Genomic DNA, 19757 nt, shown 5'->3' on the forward strand with positions numbered 1-19757 from the left:
ATCATACTATACTAGATACTTTTAATAAAAGGAGTTTAATTTTACACAGCACACACACACAAACACACACACACAGTGAAATGAAACTAAGGAAAATGTTAAACCTCACACAACTACTTCATTACAAGAACAAGGAGTTGCTATATTCAAACTCCCTAGGTCCCCACAACACTGCACATTTAACCCGCTTCTGGGAAGATCCAATCCCTTATCAAATCAATGTGGATAAAAGAGAAGTTAGTTTCCAGCTAAAGTAAGAAGGCAGCCTTGGCAGCAAACCTGGGGAACACAAAGATAGTCTGTGAGCCTTACAGAAGCCCCTTACAGTCCCATAATGGGGTCTTCCACTTCCACCTTTACTGACGTAGTTAGCAAAAGGCTCCGGTTCAGAGCAAATATGTTGCCTGGAGAGATAGGTCTGTTGTAATAAAAAGAGAGCATGCCCTAAGGAGTCGGGGATAAAGTCCCTTCATCAAGGCTTGCATCGGAAAGTTGTCACTGGAGCTCTTTGAGCCTTAGGGTTCTGCTTTCTGCAAACAGTTGACATGAGGAACAGTAAGAGAGACAATGGTGGTGAGGGGGAAAGTATGGCTTTGAAAGTCATGACAGGAAGATCTGGGTGGGATAGTAACCCATTTAGTCACTGCCTGAAGAGCACAGAGCAAGTGGATGAACACAGTGGGATAGGTCATTTTCCATGACCTTGGCCATGCTACCTGTTACTTAACCCTTATGAGGCTCAGTTTACACATTTAAAATTAGGATATTAACAGGACCTAACTCATAGGGTAATTGTCAGGATTACGAGACAGCCTATTAAAAAGAGCTCAGCGTGTCATCTGCTCATCAAAAGCATTCAAAAATACCAGCTACTAAACTAAAATAAGCAGATTTTCATGATGAGGTCTGGGGAAGTCCAAGGATGGGACATTTACCAGGATGGACAGACTTGAATGGGGTTTGGCAGTAGAGAGACAGGACTGCCCTAGAATACCACTACAGATATTTGACATGGAAACTAGGGGAAGAGGTAAGCAAATTCCTCCAAGTCATGTCTTTGCCTGAGTCAGCCATGCCAAGTTTGGCTCACATCTAAAATTTACAATGTGCTGAATTCTGTAAACCTCTACGTGTGCTAGAAAAGATTCATCAGTGTGGCTTGGAAATTAGGAACCTGCACTTCGAACTCAACCATCCACAGATATGAATCCAAGTTCTGCCTTGGATGAGCTGTGTAAACATGGGCAAGTTACTTAACCTCTCTGAGCCTGAATATTCATCCACCAAATGGTGATAAGGATCAGTTTCATGGAGTTGTGGAGAGGAGTAAATGAAATTAGATGTATGCTGTGTCTCTCATAGCACCTGTTACCAGGGATATGTATTCAATAATGGTAATTCCTGTTATTAATATTTCAATTTGTCCCTGTCTTTGAGAAGTTTAAGACATTCCCTGGTGGCTCAGATGGTAAAGTGTCTGCCTGCAACGCAGGAGACCTGGGTTTGAGCCCTGTGTAGGGAAGATCCCCTGGAGACGGAAATGGTAACCCACTCCAGTACTCTTGCCTGGAAAATTCCATGGACAGAGGAGCCTGGTGGGCTATAGTCCATGGAGTCACAAAGAGTCGGACACAACTGAGACACTTCACTTTCACTTGAGAAGTTTATAGTATAGCTGTAGGGACAAAGCTAATAAACTAATAGAGGAGCCCACAGTAAATGACAGAAAACCATTAAGCACTATAACTAGTGAAATATTCAGTCAATATGTATTTACTGAGCATGTTGTATGTGCCAGGCACTGTTTTAGTAGCTGAAGATATATTAATGAATAAGATGAGCATACTCCAGCTCTTACTATCCACAGGTACTAGTGACTCACTGAGAGTCTGTACCACGCAGCTTCCCTCCACTGCTGAAACCCAGACCAAAAAGGCTGCATGTGGGGACTTCTGTCTCAGATATATCCATCTCTCAAATAAGCAGGAAGAAAGGTCACAAAACCAGATGCAGAATGCAAAGGTGTTCACCATCTGTTTGCAGTCTCCTTCTTAGCTAATATAACCCGCAGAAACTTGGAAAGAAGCTCAAAGTATCAGAGTCAAGAGCTATAATCCTGAGGCCTGATTTGCATCTATTAATATACAGCAGCACAAGCCTCTTGCTTGGGATTTCTGCCCTTTGACGAGTGACTTGGGTGTTTGTGGCTGTATATTGTCCCTTCCTGAGAAAAGAGCAGTCAGGAAATGCCAGCCTCAGAGCTACAGGGTGGGAGGAGCCACCTCTAATCTTCAGGCCCTGCCGTTTTTCTGCAACTGAATCCCACAGTAGCCTTTCTTGTCTTGGAACTTTTGTTCCAAAACAGAACTTCTGTCAGTTCAGTTTTGAAACAGAACAAATGATATGATGTTTTTATTTCCTCCAGCCCTATTTTTGAGTGATGGGAAGTAAATGATTTAACTGTAAAGTGCTTCTACTAATAACCTTCTTAGACTCAAAAAGCCCTAAGAAAGCAAACACCCACAGAAATACTGTAATCTATGCTGATCTTAAAAACAAAGCCAAATAGCTTTTATATCACAGATTCAAGAGAGATGGAGTTTAATCTTAGATATTAGCAGCCAGTTCTACTTTCATTGTAAGGACATTTGTTCCATAAGAGGGTTCCTGAAATACAATTAGAAGAATATTTGCCCTTCTTCTTTGATTTTGGCCATGAAAAGGCTCAACATCCCAAGCCAGCCTTGCGGAGTTGGCACCACCACCATCTCCCTCATCAACTGAAAAATTCTCTTTGGTGCAGCATCAACACCCTCTTGGATTTTGTTGGTAAACAAAAAGCCTCTTCCTGCATCAGGGGCACCTTCTTGGGTAAAGGGACTTTTTTCTTGGAGGAAGAAGCCAGTCTTTGAGGCCCATGCTGGACTTGGCCCTAGATGAGCACCATCCCAGGAGACAGTTCAGAAGGTTTCTAGGCCTGGGTTTCTGAGAAGTGAGGCTTAGACCATTAGGGACAGTGAGAGAGATGGTCAGGACCAAAGGTGGTGTCTGGACACGATATCTACTATTTATTTGAGTGTTCAGAAAGGTATTTCAGAAGAATTCTTATTGACTCCATAGATGTCCTTAAAATTAAAATAGAATTACCTGATAATGTCAAAGACTAAAGATGCCACTTTACAGCTGTTACCACCTCTAAGAAGACATTATGTAACAGTGGTTGTAGAGAAAGGATCTTTGCTCCCAGACAAGACCTGAGGAAAAGCCATGCCCCAAAGGAGATAGAGTGAGGGAACCAGCATTCCCTGAACATCCACTCTGATCAACAAGGCCCACTGCTGCTTCATAACATATATCTTTAATATGAACAACTGCCCTGTGAATTATTTATAATAATCCTCATTTCATAGATGAAGAAACCAAAGCTCACAGAGGTTAAGTCTAAGGTCACAAAAGCCGATGCAGAATGCAAAGCCAGGTCTTCTGATTCTTGCTAGGGTTTTTTTTTTTTCCCAACCCACAAGGTACCACAAAAGATGTACATCCTAGACCCAGCTCTATCAACAACTGGCCACAAGTATGACCTTGTACCCAGCAGAGGGGTGAAAATCAAGGCCAACCTTCACAGGGGAAAGGAGCAATTTTATTACCCACTTGGGAAGAAATCTAGTTACTCTAGAAAGACCCCAGAGACACCTAAACCTGAGCTGCCTTGGATTGGCTGGAGATGTCAGAGAACAGGCTGGTCACCTGCAGAGTCATGTCTCTGGAGACCACCTGAATGTAAGGCCCTATCTCAAGGAGCCTAAAAGTTACATCCTACTTTAGCTGAATTGTTTTAGATGCCCTGGGAGCAGGACAAAGTTCAAGTGGCTTCTGAAGGTCTCTGTCCACCATGGACAAATATGACCAAGCTTTAAGGCAGACAGTGTATCAAAGCAGATACACAAAGTACATCTGGAAGCAGAACTGAGGTCCATAGCTCTGACCATAAGTCACTTAGACAAGTTACCCAATGTCTCTGTTTCTGCAGCCTCAGCTGAAAATGAGCTCTCCTGGATAGGATCTTGTGAGGATCCAATAATAAACAGAGGCCATGCAAGAGACCATTTATGGTGCAACAGCAAGGATAAAATGTTCAAAGCATAAGACCAAAACTAGAAGGTAAAATGAGACTTTTAAAAAGATAAAAAGAATAGAATGGTTATAAGTCCATTCAGTTTGATAATTTATATACCATGATAACATCCTCTCTGTATTGTTTTTTAATGTGAACATTTATGAAAAGGTCAGAGGCCATGTTTATGGTGATTTATCTGTAAGTACCCGTGTTTCTCAAGATGCAGTATCAAAATGTCTGAATCAGAAGTCCCTGGGGCACTTATTTTAAAATGATTCCTGCATCTCACCCCTGACCTGTTGAATCAAAATCTCTGTGGGTGAGGCCCAGGAACTTGCACTTTGATAAAGTGCCCTAATGGGATTTACACAGGTGGTTGACAGACTCCACTCTGAGAAAACCCTGTAGCAGCACTTCCTAGTTACAAGATTCCCCCAGGAGAAGCATGGCCACCACAAAGAATGAATGATGGGTGAGGGGTTATGCTTTTATGTATTTAAATGATGTTAAGTAGGCAGTGGTGATGTTTTCTGATAAACTGAGGCCCCCCAGGAAAGCTCGCCATACCAAAGTGGAGGATGCTGATGCTTGTGATGGGATATGAGAGTACTACACCCAATTTATGAAGATGTGGGGATAGGGTTGGAGGACAGGAAAATAATCCAGAGCTTAGTCCTTATGTGAGCCTTCCACATATTCAGAAGGGAGGAATCAAGCTTGATAAATTAATCAGACAGCCCAACACTCGGCCTGGTCCAAGCCTCTGGTTACTGAATGTCTAGAGAAGCAGGCTGGGCCCTGGAAGTGAGAGCTGACCACCTGGTACAGAATCTGTGGTCCAAGAGTCCCCAGTCTCTCAGATCTATAATGGAGGCAACTATAAAGGCCTGAATGCCAGCCCTCAGCTCCCTCAATTAGCAGCTGTGTGAATCTGAACACATAGATAACTTCTCTGATTCTCATTCTCCCTCATCGGTAAAACAGTGATAAAAAGAACACACACCTCCTCGCATTTCTATCAATAATAAGTGAAATGACGCATACAAACTTGCCTAATGTAGTACCCGGCACAGAGTAAAGTCTTGATTAATATATGTTTAATGTAAGAAAATGCAACTTAAGTCATGCATTTGCTCATATATGCAGAACTTGTCAAGTGAGTAACTATAATTTATTGAAGAAATTCCAACAATTTATATAGGGAACATTCATTTAAATTTAGAGCAGACTTAGAAATACATGAAGGAGCAGTCCCTTTCAAACAGCTGTCGGGCCTACTCAAAGCTGTGCAGTTATAATGAGAGCCCAATAATAATTTATACTGTGTTGCAACTGGTTTTTCCCAATTCTGGTTTTAGGCCCACTGCCATCTGCTCCCTCGATTCCTGTCTCCTGTGCTCCCAACAGGGACACAAGATCTTGTCTCTACCTTGGTTTGATTGAGTTCTCGGGCCAGTAAGAAAGGACCTATCCCTATATTCTTGGGGTTGCAGAGACTTCTTTAAATATTCTGACAGCTTCCAACTTCTAATAATAGTCTTAGTGACAGTCCCAAATCACTCCTCATGAGTTCCCATGTGAAGGAGAGTGACACCTCTCCAAGCCACCTAGCAGAAGTCACTCTGCTGAGCACAGACTTTTCCTAGATGGGCAAATAAAATTATAACTGCTGCTCTGAGACTAAGGAGGAACTGGGGGAATCAAAATGATGTGATTTGATTTCAGTGTCTTCAAAATATGGTTCAAAGACCATCCATCAGAATCACCTGGAGGATTTTGAGACTCAATGATCTAGTTTTTGGAGGTGATTGATGATAAGAATCTCAAGAAAGGAAAGGGGAATAGAAAATATGACCCATAATCCTTCTTCCAACACCCAAAGATTTACACATGATTATCTTTGAAGAAGATATCTCTGTCAGCTCAATTAAGTGAGTGCTGGATAAACCTGACCCCAAAACTCTCCTGACTTACAAATACGCACTCTGGAGAGGGGATTCCCTTTGGAAACCTCTCCTTTTTTGTACTTTTCATCTTCCAACTTGGATTCACGGGCACATTTACTTTCTTGACAGTATTCCTCATCCTCAACTATAAATCTCTTCTCTGCCAGATTGACTTAGATGATATAGTATGCATGGGAAACAAAGAAAAAAAATCTCTAGACCCTAAACTTACCTCTCTCTCTTTTTAAATTTTACATCTTCAGATATTGTGGCTCTCAATCCTATCCATTTATTTAAAGCCATTAAAAGGAAAATGATCAAATATTAAATCCCCAGGCATAATATAAAAAAAAGAAAGTGGATGACTACTGAGAGTCATTTGTAATATTATAGTGTTCTGGCATACCGTAAGTTTTTTAACCATAAGCAAGAGACATTTTGATGTCTTTAATAGAGTTATCTTTATAAACTTTCTTCTCCCTTTCAAAACTGCTGATTTTTTAAAAACCCATGGCTCTCTCACTATTTCACACATCTCTAAATTTTAAAGCCAAGGTTCACCTGAAGGATGCTCAGTTTATTGTGCGGATACTCTCAGCTGACGGTAAGCAGAGGCTCTCAAAGACTAAAACATTGCTTTTGCTCCCTGCAGAAAGCCTTTGCCCTATAAAGGTCAAAGGGCATTGAGGAGTTCCAGCTCCAAGCCTTTAGCTCAATAATAATAATCTCTTAGATATACATCATAAGAATTAAGGTCTTTCTAGTCACATAAAACCAAACCTCACCCCTGCCATTGTGGAGATGTGAAACTGATGCTCTGACAATTTCTCTAAGCTTTCTTCACCTATAGGGCATAAGTGATAATAGTACCCACCTCCTCAAGTGGTGGGAATATTAAAAAAAACACTAGGCTTGAACAAGGGGCCTGGGACACACCACGTGCTTTGTAAACAGTAGCTATAGATGTGTGGATGTCCATGCTCTTGTTCTCCCATCCCTGCCTCTTGTCACTGTGTAAGCAAAGAAATGCCTTTAGCTCTAGATATAAACCCAATGGAAGCAAGGGTCTCCTGCTATTTGACTAATGTGGCCTCCTCCTGAAACTCTCCCTCTGGCTCATAACCAGCTTCCTAATGTTCCTGAAGCCTCTTCATCTTACCCCTCCATCCAATGGACAGATGCATTTGCTTTCTGACTCATCTTTATTTCTATTACTCTGTGATCCCTATGATAAGAGCCCATTCAGAAAATAATAGTGTTTAAAATTTCCTTACCACACAAAAAGTGTAAGACTATACAACACAAAGAAACTTCAGAATGACCAGCCTAGGGGTATTGGTCTGTTTGATGAACTGAATAAAAATTAAACAGTCTTTTCAAATGGCCAAAGGAGCAAAAATCATACCATTGAAGGAAAGGTGTAAGAAATTTGTTTTGGAGATGAGGAAAGAAAAGGAACTATGAATATAAAACTGACTACAGCATGTAGATCAATATTTCCATAAAAATATTAACATTTACTACCTATATGATGGCGTGCCTTATATAGGATCTATAAAAATGTCTCTATATAAAAACTTCTCTGATTTCATCTGGAGAGGGCTTATATATTAATTATAATATTGAGTAAATATTACATTTTTAAAAATACATTGTCATAATAATACCTAATTGTAAAAATCATTGGAAAGGGCTTTCATATAGGAGTTAAGACAGCCCACTCTGCACACACATAATAGTACATGAACTATTCCATCAATCACACCCCTTATGAACATAAATATGTCCATGTGGCCTGGGACAAGTTGTGTCCAAAAGGCAATGTGAAACACAACTAACAGACTTCAATCACCAGCTTCAGGATGTTCCACAGTTAGTATCTGAGCTTCTGTGACTTGATTATGACATCAAGTCTTCTCTATCTACTAATCAATATTACCCAGAAAAAGTCATCTGCTTGTGCAGAAAAATGTGTCCCACATCACTTATTCTCTTTTTCTCTATTTCTTCCCTATCACTTTTTTGTCCACTCTGACAAGAAGCTCTTAGATTTGCATGACACTAAGAAGAGAGAGGGAATTTAATATACATGCATCTTGGAGAGTTCAAAACATAAAATCAGCATGCGCAAGCGCAGTAGTACCTGAAGGCAGAAGCCTAGATGCTGTAGATTTAGCTTCTCAAGCTTTTCTGACAGTGTACCCATAATGGGAGAGAAGAGTGAACTTTTAACTGTGAGGGTAAGAGGGGCAGAGTTCTAAGTACTTTTGAAAGTAAGGTATTTCTTTCAGTAGTTGTACTTTAAAATTATAAGAATATTATATGAATATAGATTTCCTTTTAAGAACGTTTAATATTACTTAATTAAGTCACTTGAATCTTTCCCTACCCTTAATGTCTTTGAGTAATAGTGAAGTCCCAGGAATTTGTTCCAGGATATGCGCCAAATCTTGTCACACACTGCTGAATCTCCCCGCACTATTGGTACACTAGTTTGTGATGCACAATATAAAGTGGCTCCTTTACTGAATACAAAGTCATCCAGTAGGACTTGGAAATCCTTTTTATACAGAATCCTTTATAATGGTATTTGTATATAAGAGCATTTATTTATAAAAGAAACTTCAAAGTTAAAACCCTCGATGAATTAGGGACATGATTAGTAACATTATAAAATGCATTCCCATATCCCTCAATTTCTAATTTTGTTTCTTTAAATATTATATTCTCTTGGTATATTTGTATGTTTATAGAGTACTAACTGGAGAAGGCAATGGCAACCCACTCCAGTACTCTTGCCTGGTAAATCCCATGAACGGAGGAGCCTGGTAGGCTGCAGTCCATGGGATCACTAGGAGTCAGACACGACTGAGCGACTTCACTTTCACTTTCCACTTTCATGCATTGGAGAAGGAAATGGCAACCCACTCCAGTGTTCTTGCCTGGAGAATCCCAGGGACGGGGGAGCCTCGTGGGCTGCCGTCTATGGGGTGGCACAGAGTCGGACACGACTGAAGTGACTTAGCCCAGAGTACTAATGGCTTGGGGGAGAGACCTTAGTAAAATAAAAATTTAAGAGGTAAATAATCAGTAGTGATGACTACTCAAAGATGGATACGAAACATGTTGCTGCTGCTGCTGCTAAGTCGCTTCAGTCGTGTCTGACTCTGTGCGACCCCATAGACGGCAGCCCACCAGGCTCCCCCATCCCTGGGATTCTCCAGGCAAGAACACTGGAGTGGGTTGCCATTTCCTTCTCCAATGCATGAAAGTGGAAAGTGAAAGTGAAGTCGCTCAGTCATGTCTGACTCTTCTCGACCCCATGGACTGCAGCCCACCAGGCTCCTCCATCCATGGGATTTTCCAGGCAAGAGTACTGGAGTGGGGTGCCATTGCCTTCTCCGACGAAACATGTTAGAAATGGTCATATTTGTTTGTGGAAAGATACAGCTGGTTATACAGAAATGTCATTTGTACCCACCTTTTGGGAACCAAGTCTGCTTTAAAGTGAGGCTCACCCTTCCTATAAGAGCTTCAGTTCATACTGTACAGAATAAGTGTTCTCATTCTTATTTACAAAACAACTTTGCAAAGGGAGTGATGAACTACCATGACCAAATATGCCAAATTGCTACTTAGGCTTTTGATTTCTTTGGCCTTCTGCCAAATAGCTAATGCCATACAGGCAAATATATGTGTACAAGGGGACCTTGTGACTCAGTGCACACCCTTCTTTTTGCAAATTTGCTTGAAGTGGTTTTCAAACCTTTTTCTATATTCAGAAGGCTGCAGCTGCTCTGAGTGAAGCTGGAGTTGGGGAGTCCTGAGTCTTTCCTCCTGAACACTCCCGCACCTCTGGCATCCTTTTGCCCCCTGCTATAGTCATCTTTTAGGCAGTTCAATGAAGCACAGTTTGACTACCACTTCTCAAATTCATATTTTCTCAACTGATATATAAAATGTTTATAACCATGTCATATATCAAAAAAAAAAAAATAAATGAGCACCATATATCTACCAGCTAGCTTAAAAAATAGAGCATTATCAGTGCACTTGAAAACTGCTACACCCTCATGATAGGAAGGAACTGTACTGAATTTTGTGTTCACCGTCCTCTTGCTCTTTTCAGTTTTAAAAATCACATACATATGTATGTGTATATATATATATATTTATAAAAGATATTGTTTATATTTGCATGTTTTTCACTTCATAGGGATGAAATAATACTGCTACTTTATTGTATTAATGGTATATTTCTGAGATACTTTTATGTCATTGCATGTATTTTATTCATTTTCAGTATTGTATCCCATTGTATGCATATTTTATAATTTAAATTTTTCCTATCAAAGAATAAATGGTTTGTTCTCAGGTTTTGGCATTATAAATGCTGCTGTGAAACATTTTCCTTCTTTATTTACATTAATTTTTAATTAGAGGATAATTTCTTTGTAATATTGTTCTTGGTTTCTGACATATATCAACATGAGGCAGCCATGGGTATACCTATGTCTCCTTCCTCTTCAGTTTTCCTCCCTGAAACATTCTTGTAGATGTTTCTTGAACATGTTCAAGAATTTTTCTAGGGTATGTGTATAGGAGAGGAAGTTACTTGATGATAGAGAATAAGCATATTCAGCTTTTCCAAAGAGTTTATATCAATGTATCAGCAGAGTGTAAAAGTTTTGTTACTCCTCATCTTCACCATTAACAGACTTTTAATTTATTACAAATTTGGTTGTAAAATTCATATCATTATGTTTTTATTTTGTGTTTCCTGATTAAAATCGGTTTGCAGCTTTAAAAATAAAACATAAAATCACTCACATATTTACTGTTCTTTTGTTCTAAAGCCATAAATCTCTAGCCCAGGTGTGATTTTGTGATTTTTTTCTATGTTGGTTCTCTTTTAAATCACTTGCTTTCTGTCTAGGGTTTCTTTATTCCAAAAGATGTAGCCATTCACTTCTATTTTACATCTTGCTATCTCTCAGATCATGAGCTAGGAGATAACACAGCAAAAATTCAAATGTGGCTCCCTCTGTCACTGAAGGGAAAAGAGGTCCAGAGCTTCAGCTACATTCATCTAAAGGTAGCCCAAATTCTATTTGTCACTCTAAGGGCTCTGTTACTGCATGTCCCATTTCCTCTGGGTATGCTATTTGTTCACAGTAAATAAAAGGAAATGTATATGAGTGTCTGTGCTGATCTTCAGAAGCCAAAGCACCAAAGGCAGCATCATCAGTGGGGCCAGCAGCCCTCATGGGTAAAGAGTATGGATTTATAAGTCAGAACCTGGTGGAGGAAAGGAGGAGGGCATGTGAGTGCTGAGTAGAGTGATCATGTCACTGTCCTGCATCCTCTTTCTAGTCACTTCAGGAGGATACTACTGATGGTGGTCACCTCAATTGTATGTCCTGTGCTTAGTCATGTCCAACTCTTTGTGGCCCTTTGGACTGTAGCCCACCAGGCTCCTCTATCCTAGGGATTTTTCAAGCCCCTTGCAAATCTGCCTGATGGGACAGTAGCACCTCAGTGCCTTTGGCATGGTGTTGCCTTGTTATATGAGGTATTAAATCAAATTAAAAGAGGCACATCGACCAATTGCTGATTCTTTAATGCTACAACACTCTTAGAGTCCACTTCTTTCCAGGAGCTAGGGTGAGGTCTCCAATATCACTTTCATTAAATAGATTCTCTATCCCAAACACCTAGATATACACATGCACAAATCTGGGTTCCAAAGGTCCATGGTGGCAGGGAGCTCTCACAGCAATGAGTACTCTGGTCTCCCAGCCTGCCATATAACATCCACAGTAAACTTTAAACCACAGGTAATGTAGTCTCAGCTTCCCTGACTTGGGATGAAGACAAAATTTCATACTGTGCCCTATACACACTTCATGATCTGTCTGCTAGCTCTCAGAACAAAGGTAAGTGAATTTGTTATCTGCCTTCGTGGCCCTGGTCTGACAGATTTCTCCTGGAAAGTGTTCAGTAAGCCTTCAAGCATTAAACTCTCCATTAACCTCTCCTCTCTTGCTGCCCATTTGTACTACTTATTCACATCTAGAATAAACCTAATTCTTTCTTTTTCCTAACTTAACTGGCAATGACATCTGGAAAATGAGCAATATCTCTAGGACTGAAATAAAATTTAGTTCACACCTGAATGGAGCATAATTCCTTTCTCCAGAAGATGCATAATTTCACTCTGATAATCTTAGCATTTGATATTTTGCATCTTTTATCCCAGTAGCCAAATTTTTAACAAGCCTGGACCAGAGGGACACACGACAAGGAAGCAAAGCAAGCTGGTTACGGACCTGAGCAGCCATGCTGTGTACAGGGCAGTGCTGAATCCAAGCCCTTGGTGCTGATTCAGCTCTGTCCCTCACACCCTGGCTCATGAGCACCCAGCACCACAAGCTCTCTGGCACTTGGTTTCTTCTTTTATAAGTGCCTTGGTCTTTTAATGGGAAGCACAGATATTTTGTATGTCTTATGAAAGGAGGGTTAGAGAGAGAACTCACAAATGGCACAGTGCAGGCCATCCAAGCTCTGAGGATCCAAGATACCAGGGAAGATGCCAAGGGGTAATTTTAACACTGGGATAAGACTGAATCCTTCCAAGGAAGTCACAGTAGTGATTTCTGGAGAATCAGGGCTTAGTGAACATTACACGGCATCTGCCCAGACCTGTTCTTAAGCACATGAGACTCTCTTAGGGACACCAAAAATACATTAGGGAACTTTCAGAAATGTTAATTCTTATGAGAGAGGTAGGGGTGAGAGACAGTGATACTTGTGATTGTAACCCAACTCAACCTGTAGACTGGGGGGCCTGGGCTGCCCTGTAGAGCCTAAATGTCTGAGATACAGAATGTCTTGAGCAATATTTGTAAAAAAAAAAAAACCCAATTCCAAAGATTATGATTCAATGGGTCCAGAAAGAATCCAGGCATCTGTATTTTTATCAAGTTCCACAAATGGTTCTAAAAGATGCTTAGGAGTTGAATTCACTGGACTAGAAGATGGTCTCAAAAGAATGACTCTGATATAGATTGAAGGATTTTAAAAAATATTCTACAAAATCATTTTTTTATTTTCAATTGTTGCTTGCATTTTTTGTCTATATTGAATCATTCTCTGTGATCTAGTATCCATATTCAGGGCCCACCCTGCTCACTTTCATCTTTCAACCTCACATCCATTTTTGGAAAGTCCCTTAAAAGAGTGAAAGCCCATATCCTAAAGTACAGAAAATCTCTAGAAGAAAGGCAGTTCTTTCCTTCTCTCCTGCCTATTGTGATTTCTTTCCTTTCTTCTCTCCTTTCTCATTAGTCTGTGGCTGCCCAGGATTTAACCACTAGTATAAACTCCATAGGCTTCCCTGGTAGCTCAGATGGTAAAGAATCTGCCTGTGATGCAAGAGACCCAGGTTCGATCCCTGGGTCGGGAAGATCTCCTGGAGAAGAGAATGGCAACTCACTCCAGTATTTTTGCCTGGAGAACTCTATGGACAGAGGAGTCTGGCAGGCTACAGCCCATGGGGTCACAAAGAGTCAGACATGACAGAGTGACTTTCCCATAAACTCCATGTCTCCTGTCTGTCAGAGAAGAGACTGTTTTGGTGAGACTGAGGGCAGCAAGAGATAAGAAGGCAACCATGAGGCCAACCCCTCTATGTGGTTCCACCCTGTCCCTCCCCTCCCCCACAGCCCAACAACAAGGGTTCTGGTCATCACTTCAGCTCTCACATGAAAGTGAAAGTGAAAGTGGCTCAGTCATGTTCGACCCTTCATGACCCCATAGACTATACAGTCCATGGAATTCTCCAGGCCAGAATACTGGAGTGGGTAGCCTTTCCCTTCTCCAAGGGATCTTTCCAACCCATGGATCGAACCCAGGTCTCCCATATTGCAGGCAGATTATTTACCAGCTGAGCCACAAGGGAAGCCTACTTCAGTATTGGATACCCTACCCCTTCTCCAGGGGATCTTCCTGACCCAGAAATCGAACCAGGGTCTTCTGCATTGCAGGTAGATTCTTTACCAACTGAGTTATCAGGGAAACCATCACATGGAAATGCCCAAAGGAGAATAGATTCTAATTTTCCTCTGAAACAGAAGCATTCAGTCCTCCCTAAATTCAAGAGAAAGATAAGAACCTAAAGTAATCATCTAAAATAGCCTGTGCCTGAAGACAAATATACCCATTGGACTCCCCAGTTATGACAGCCAAAACTACTAATGACAGCCTTCCATTGCGGGCTCTAAATCTAGTCAATTTGTTATAAAATCATATCTGTACTACCTCTCAAGTGCCTCTTGACTCATATTACTCTCCATTCTAACTTCCAAAGCCTTAGTTCAGGTCTGTATCCTCCCTGGCCAGACTCTTTCAACAACTTCCCTCATGCCCATCTAGTTCCTCCTTTCTTCTCCCAGGGTATCCTTCATCCCGTCACCAGTGTTACCTTCTAAAACACAAATTAAATCATTAATTTCCCTCAGAAATACTTAGGGTTCATGTCTTTAGCCAAAGGTTATAATTTTATCTCTTTCTGGCGGCAGGGATCTTTTAATTTTTTTCAAAGCAAATGTGTAGACCTTCAGTTTTTAAAACTGAACTATTATGTAAATCTCAGGGAATGTAGAAAAAGAGAAAGTAGAAGGCAATAGAAAAGAGAGCAATAAAACTGCATTCACTCAACCTCCCCATTTCCCAGATACTGAGCTCAGATATACCTCTAAAATTCTGTGGTTCTCTAAAGAATACAATTTCAAAACATAAAAACAAATAAATATTTTAAACTTTGCAAAAAAAAAAATCTAATGTACTCTTTACCCCAAAGCTTTCCCAAATCACACATACATACCTTCTCAGCTTCACTGACCATATTTAAATTGACTGTTATTGATCTTTCCTTAGGAATGCCATATTGGCACAGTGGGTACTAGACTCAGGCCCTAGGGAGTTGCCATGCACCTGAGAAACTTCTACTCCAGAAAGAGAAGACTAAAGCCAAAGCAGGAAATAAATACCAAAATTAAACCTGGGAAGGAAGGGGAAAAAAAATAAAACTCTAAACTGAAAGAGCAAACCAGATAGGAAATTGAATAAATGTGATGAAGAACATATCTGGATAGCCAACAATGAGATCTCTGTACCAGGAAATTGAACTCCAGTTTGAGAGTTCACTTCTTGATCACAACCTTCTGCAGAATCCTTCCTCTTATGATGCCTTCTTAAGATAGCCAAATTATAACAAACTATACCAGACATCATGGGAGAAGGCAATGGCAACCCACTCCAGTACTCTTGCCTGGAAAATCCCATTGGCGGAGGAGCTTGGTAGGCTGCAGTCCATGGGGTCGAGAAGACATGACTGAGTGAGTTAACTTTCACTGTTCATTTACATGCATTGGAAAAGGAAATGGCAACCCACTCCAGTGTCTTGCCTGGAGAATCCCAGGGATGGGGCAGCCTGGTGGGCTGCCGTCTATGGGGTCGCACAGAGTCGGACATGACTGAAGTGACTTAGCAGCAGCAGCAGCATACCAGACACCATAACCTGTTCCCAAATATACTCCAAATTCTTAACCAATGAAAGTTTATTGTGCGTCCATAGAGATGTTATTGCCTCTGCCTAAAATGTCATACCTCTTTCTCAGTAAATTCCCAGTCATTCTTTAAGATCTATTTACAAGGTAAAAGCTTCCTGAATTCTTCAGGCAACTACAGGTTTCCTCCTTTCTGAATACTGTACACAATTTAACATTCATCCATTGTTATTGTGATTATTATAATGTGCCCTTTCTCTTGATCTAAAGGCCTTTAGCAGTGCTGACAAGGACTCCTGGCAGCAAGTGTTGCCACACAATGTCCTTAGTGAAGGAAAGCAGAACCAGACTGCTGGGCTGAGGCAAGGGACAAAGGACTTAGGAAGTCCTGGGAACTCTAGGATGTGATTCCATATCTTAGTTGTGTAAACTCATTTTTATCTGGGTGGGATGAAAAGATAATATCTACTGTACAAAAAAGATCTTCACGAACCAGATAAACACGATGGTGTGATCACTCACCTAGAGCCAGACATCCTGGAATGTGAAGTCAAGTGGGCCTTAGAAAGCATCACTAGGAACAAAGCTAGTGGAGGTGATAGAATTCCAGTTGAGCTATTTCAAATCCTGAAAGATAACACTGTGAAAGTGCTGCACTCAATGTGCCAGCAAACATGGAAAACTCAGCAGTGGCCACAGGACTGGAAAAGGTCAGTATTCATTCCAATCCCAAAGAAAGGCAATGCCAAAGAATGCTCAAATTACCGCACAAATGCACTCATCTCACACGCTAGTAAAGTCATGCTCAAAATTCTCCAAGCCAGGCTTCAGCAATATGTGAACTGTGAACTTCCAGTTGTTCAAGCTGGTTTTAGAAAAGGCAGAGGAACCAGAGATCAAATTGCCAACATTTACTGGATCATCAAAAAAGCAAGAGAGTTCCAGGAAAAGATCTATTTCTGCTTTACTGACTATGCCAAAGCCTTTGACTGTGTGGATCACAATAAACTGTGGAAAATGCTGAAAGAGATGTGAATACCAGACCACCTGATCTGCCTCTTGAGAAATTTGTATGCAGGTCAGGAAGCAACAGTTAGAACTGGACATGGAACAACAGACTGGTTCCAAATAGAAAAAGGAGTATGTCAAGGCTGTATATTGTCACCATGCTTATTTAACTTATATGCAGAGTACATCATGAGAAACGCTGGACTGGATGAAGCACAAGCTGGAATCAAGACTGTCGGGAGAAATATCAATAACCTCAGATATGCAGATGACACCACCATTATGGCAGAAAGTGAAGAAAAACTAAAGAGCCTCTTGATGAAAGTGAAAGAGGAGAGTGAAAAAGTTGGCTTAAAGCTCAATATTCAGAAAACGAAGATCATGGCATCCGGTCCCGATACTTCATGGCAAACAGATGGGAAAACAGTGGAAACAGTGGCTGACTTTATTTTGGTGGGCTCCAAAATCACTGCTGATGGAAATTAGAGCCATGAAATTAAAAGACGCTTACTCCTTGGAAAGAAAGTTATGACCAACCTAGACAGCATATTCAAAAGCAGAGACATTACTTTGCCAACAAAGGTCCATCTAGTCAAGTCTATGGTTTTACCAGTGGTCATGTATGGATGTGAGAGTTGGACTATAAAGAAAGCTGAACGCCGAAGAATTGATGCTTTTGATCTGTAGTGTCGGAGAAGACTCTTGAGAGTCCCTTGGACTGCATGGAGATACATCCAGTCCGTCCTAAAGGAGATCAGTCCTGGGTGTTCATTGGAAGGACTGACGTTGAAGCTGAAACTCCAATACTTTGGCCACCTGATGTGAAGAGTTGACTCATTTGGAAAGACCCTGATGCTGGGAAAGATTGAGGGCAGGAGGAGAAGGGGACGACAGAGGATGAGATGGTTGGATGGCATCATCGACTTGATGGACATGGATTTGTGTGTACTCCGGGAGTTGGTGATGGATGGGGAGGCCTGGTGTGCTGTAGTTCATGGGGTCACAAAGAGTCGGACACAACTGAGCCACTGAACTGAACTGAACTAAGGGTGAAGTTAAGAATTGTTACTCATAAGCTTTTCAGCAGACTCACCAAGTTTTCACTCACCAAGAAATCTTGACTTTTTAAAGAGGTCTGCTTCTCTAGCCTCATCTCTTAGGCTGCTCCTCATATAGTTCTCTTTGGAAAGACAAGGCTGCTCCATTTGACCAATTTCTTGATTGTCCTTTTGGGCCATCATTTGTGCCAAGCAAAAGAGACCTCAGCCTCACATAACAGCTTCTCAGAACCAGGTTTTCCTTTGCCCAGAATGTAAAATAAAGATCTCCAAAGAGCTACCTATATGATTCAGCAGGAGAAATACTGGCCTTTGACTTTATTTTTTTGCTATCGGTATGTCTAATGATAAGATTCCTTGAAGATGAAATAAATACCAATGAAATACTGAATCTGAGTGCACATTTTCAGTTAAAGAGTGAAAATTATTTTGAGTCAATTCTTCTTTTTTTTATATTGATACATGGGTCTCCATTTTCATTTTCTTAAATGCAAAATTTAACATAGATTAGAAATTTGTGGTGGATTCATTTTGATATTTGGCAAAACTAATACAATTATGTAAAGTTTAAAAATAAAATAAAATTAAAAAAAAAAAAGAAAAGAAATTCATTGCTGAAAGATGGTTCTAGGAGGCATGCTATGTAGGCCCACAATTTTTTTTTTTTTTTTACATGACAGCTCATTTTTATTTATTTGCTGGCTGATGCTTCTCAATTAGCAGACTAGGGCCTACGTACAGTTTGCTTTCTCCCCAAAGCCTCAGATCTTAGGTGATGATGTTAGAACAAGAGCTGGAACCAGAACAATAAACCATTCTTAGTTACTCAGTTGGGCACAGCAGCACTCAGCCTTCAATAGTGTCAAATCAGTGAGTGGAAATGTAGAAAAGTTCAACACAACTTGTGTTACCAGGGGTAATGCAAACAAGCAAGATGGGAAGCATCCTTGAGTTATGAATGTTCAGCTCTGAAGACACCTATGGGGAGAGATTGATTGTGGGGTCAAAGAAGGTCCATGACTTGAAGCATAATATTTCAGTACCTTGTTCCTTTACTAGTGAATAACAAAGATGAAAAGAATAAAAAGAGTTATAGATATAATTCAGGAGGTTTTTTCCTTTTGTGTAAAATGTCTGAGTATATAAAACGGAAAGAGCTGCAATGTCAGATACCTCTGAGAACTGATGAATCAAAAAACTGAGAAACCATGTTTGAAACACTATTATGTCCTCTAAATTGTACTTATGACCAGGGGGATCCACGACTCTATTTTCAACTAATATGAAATCTAGCTGATATGACAAGACTAATCTGCATGAAAATATCAGGACTGAGAGTTTGCTGCAGTAAATAGAGAACAGACTGAACTTATCAAAAAAGATGCTGCAGCTGGCAGGGGTGTTGATAACTGACAAAATCCTGCAAAACGGTTCAATAATTCATCTTGTTTGAAGGGTATTTCATAAAATACAAAAAGGCTTGCATCCTGTTAGAAGCCCCATGTTTCATACAGAAGATCTACAATATAGCAACCTGAATTAGACTTGATATGAGCAAGAAATTAAGCTGTCAGGGAGTATTTGTTTCTGCAGCAGAGTCCAGTCTATTCTGATTGCTGTAAACACTACTTCCCTGGTTGTTTTTCTTTTAAGCACAAATCTCAGGCTTAATCCTAATTCTACTGGTTTGAATCATGTACTTACTACAGAACCATTCCCCAAGAGGACCAACATAGGAAAAACCAATAGGTTGAATTACATGTTCCACGACCTTAGTGATATTTTCTTAAATAAATTATTATACAATGCTGCCGAATTCCTGGATTATTTGGTATAACATATGTCCACAGTCTATCAGTGGCTGCAAGAATAACCATTCTAAAAACAAGAGTTTGTTCTCTTGCTAACATAGAATCACTAAATATTTTGTAGTTCAGTAGCCACATATTCCATCAAAATTTTTTTCTCCTTCACACCACCTTTCAGGACTGGGAGTTAGCACTATTCAATTCAATGCAGTGTGCTCAGTTGGTAAGTCATGTCCAACTCTTTGCAA

This window comes from Bos javanicus, chromosome 26 (genome assembly GCF_032452875.1).
Source record: "Bos javanicus breed banteng chromosome 26, ARS-OSU_banteng_1.0, whole genome shotgun sequence".
Lineage (NCBI taxonomy): Eukaryota > Metazoa > Chordata > Mammalia > Artiodactyla > Bovidae > Bos > Bos javanicus.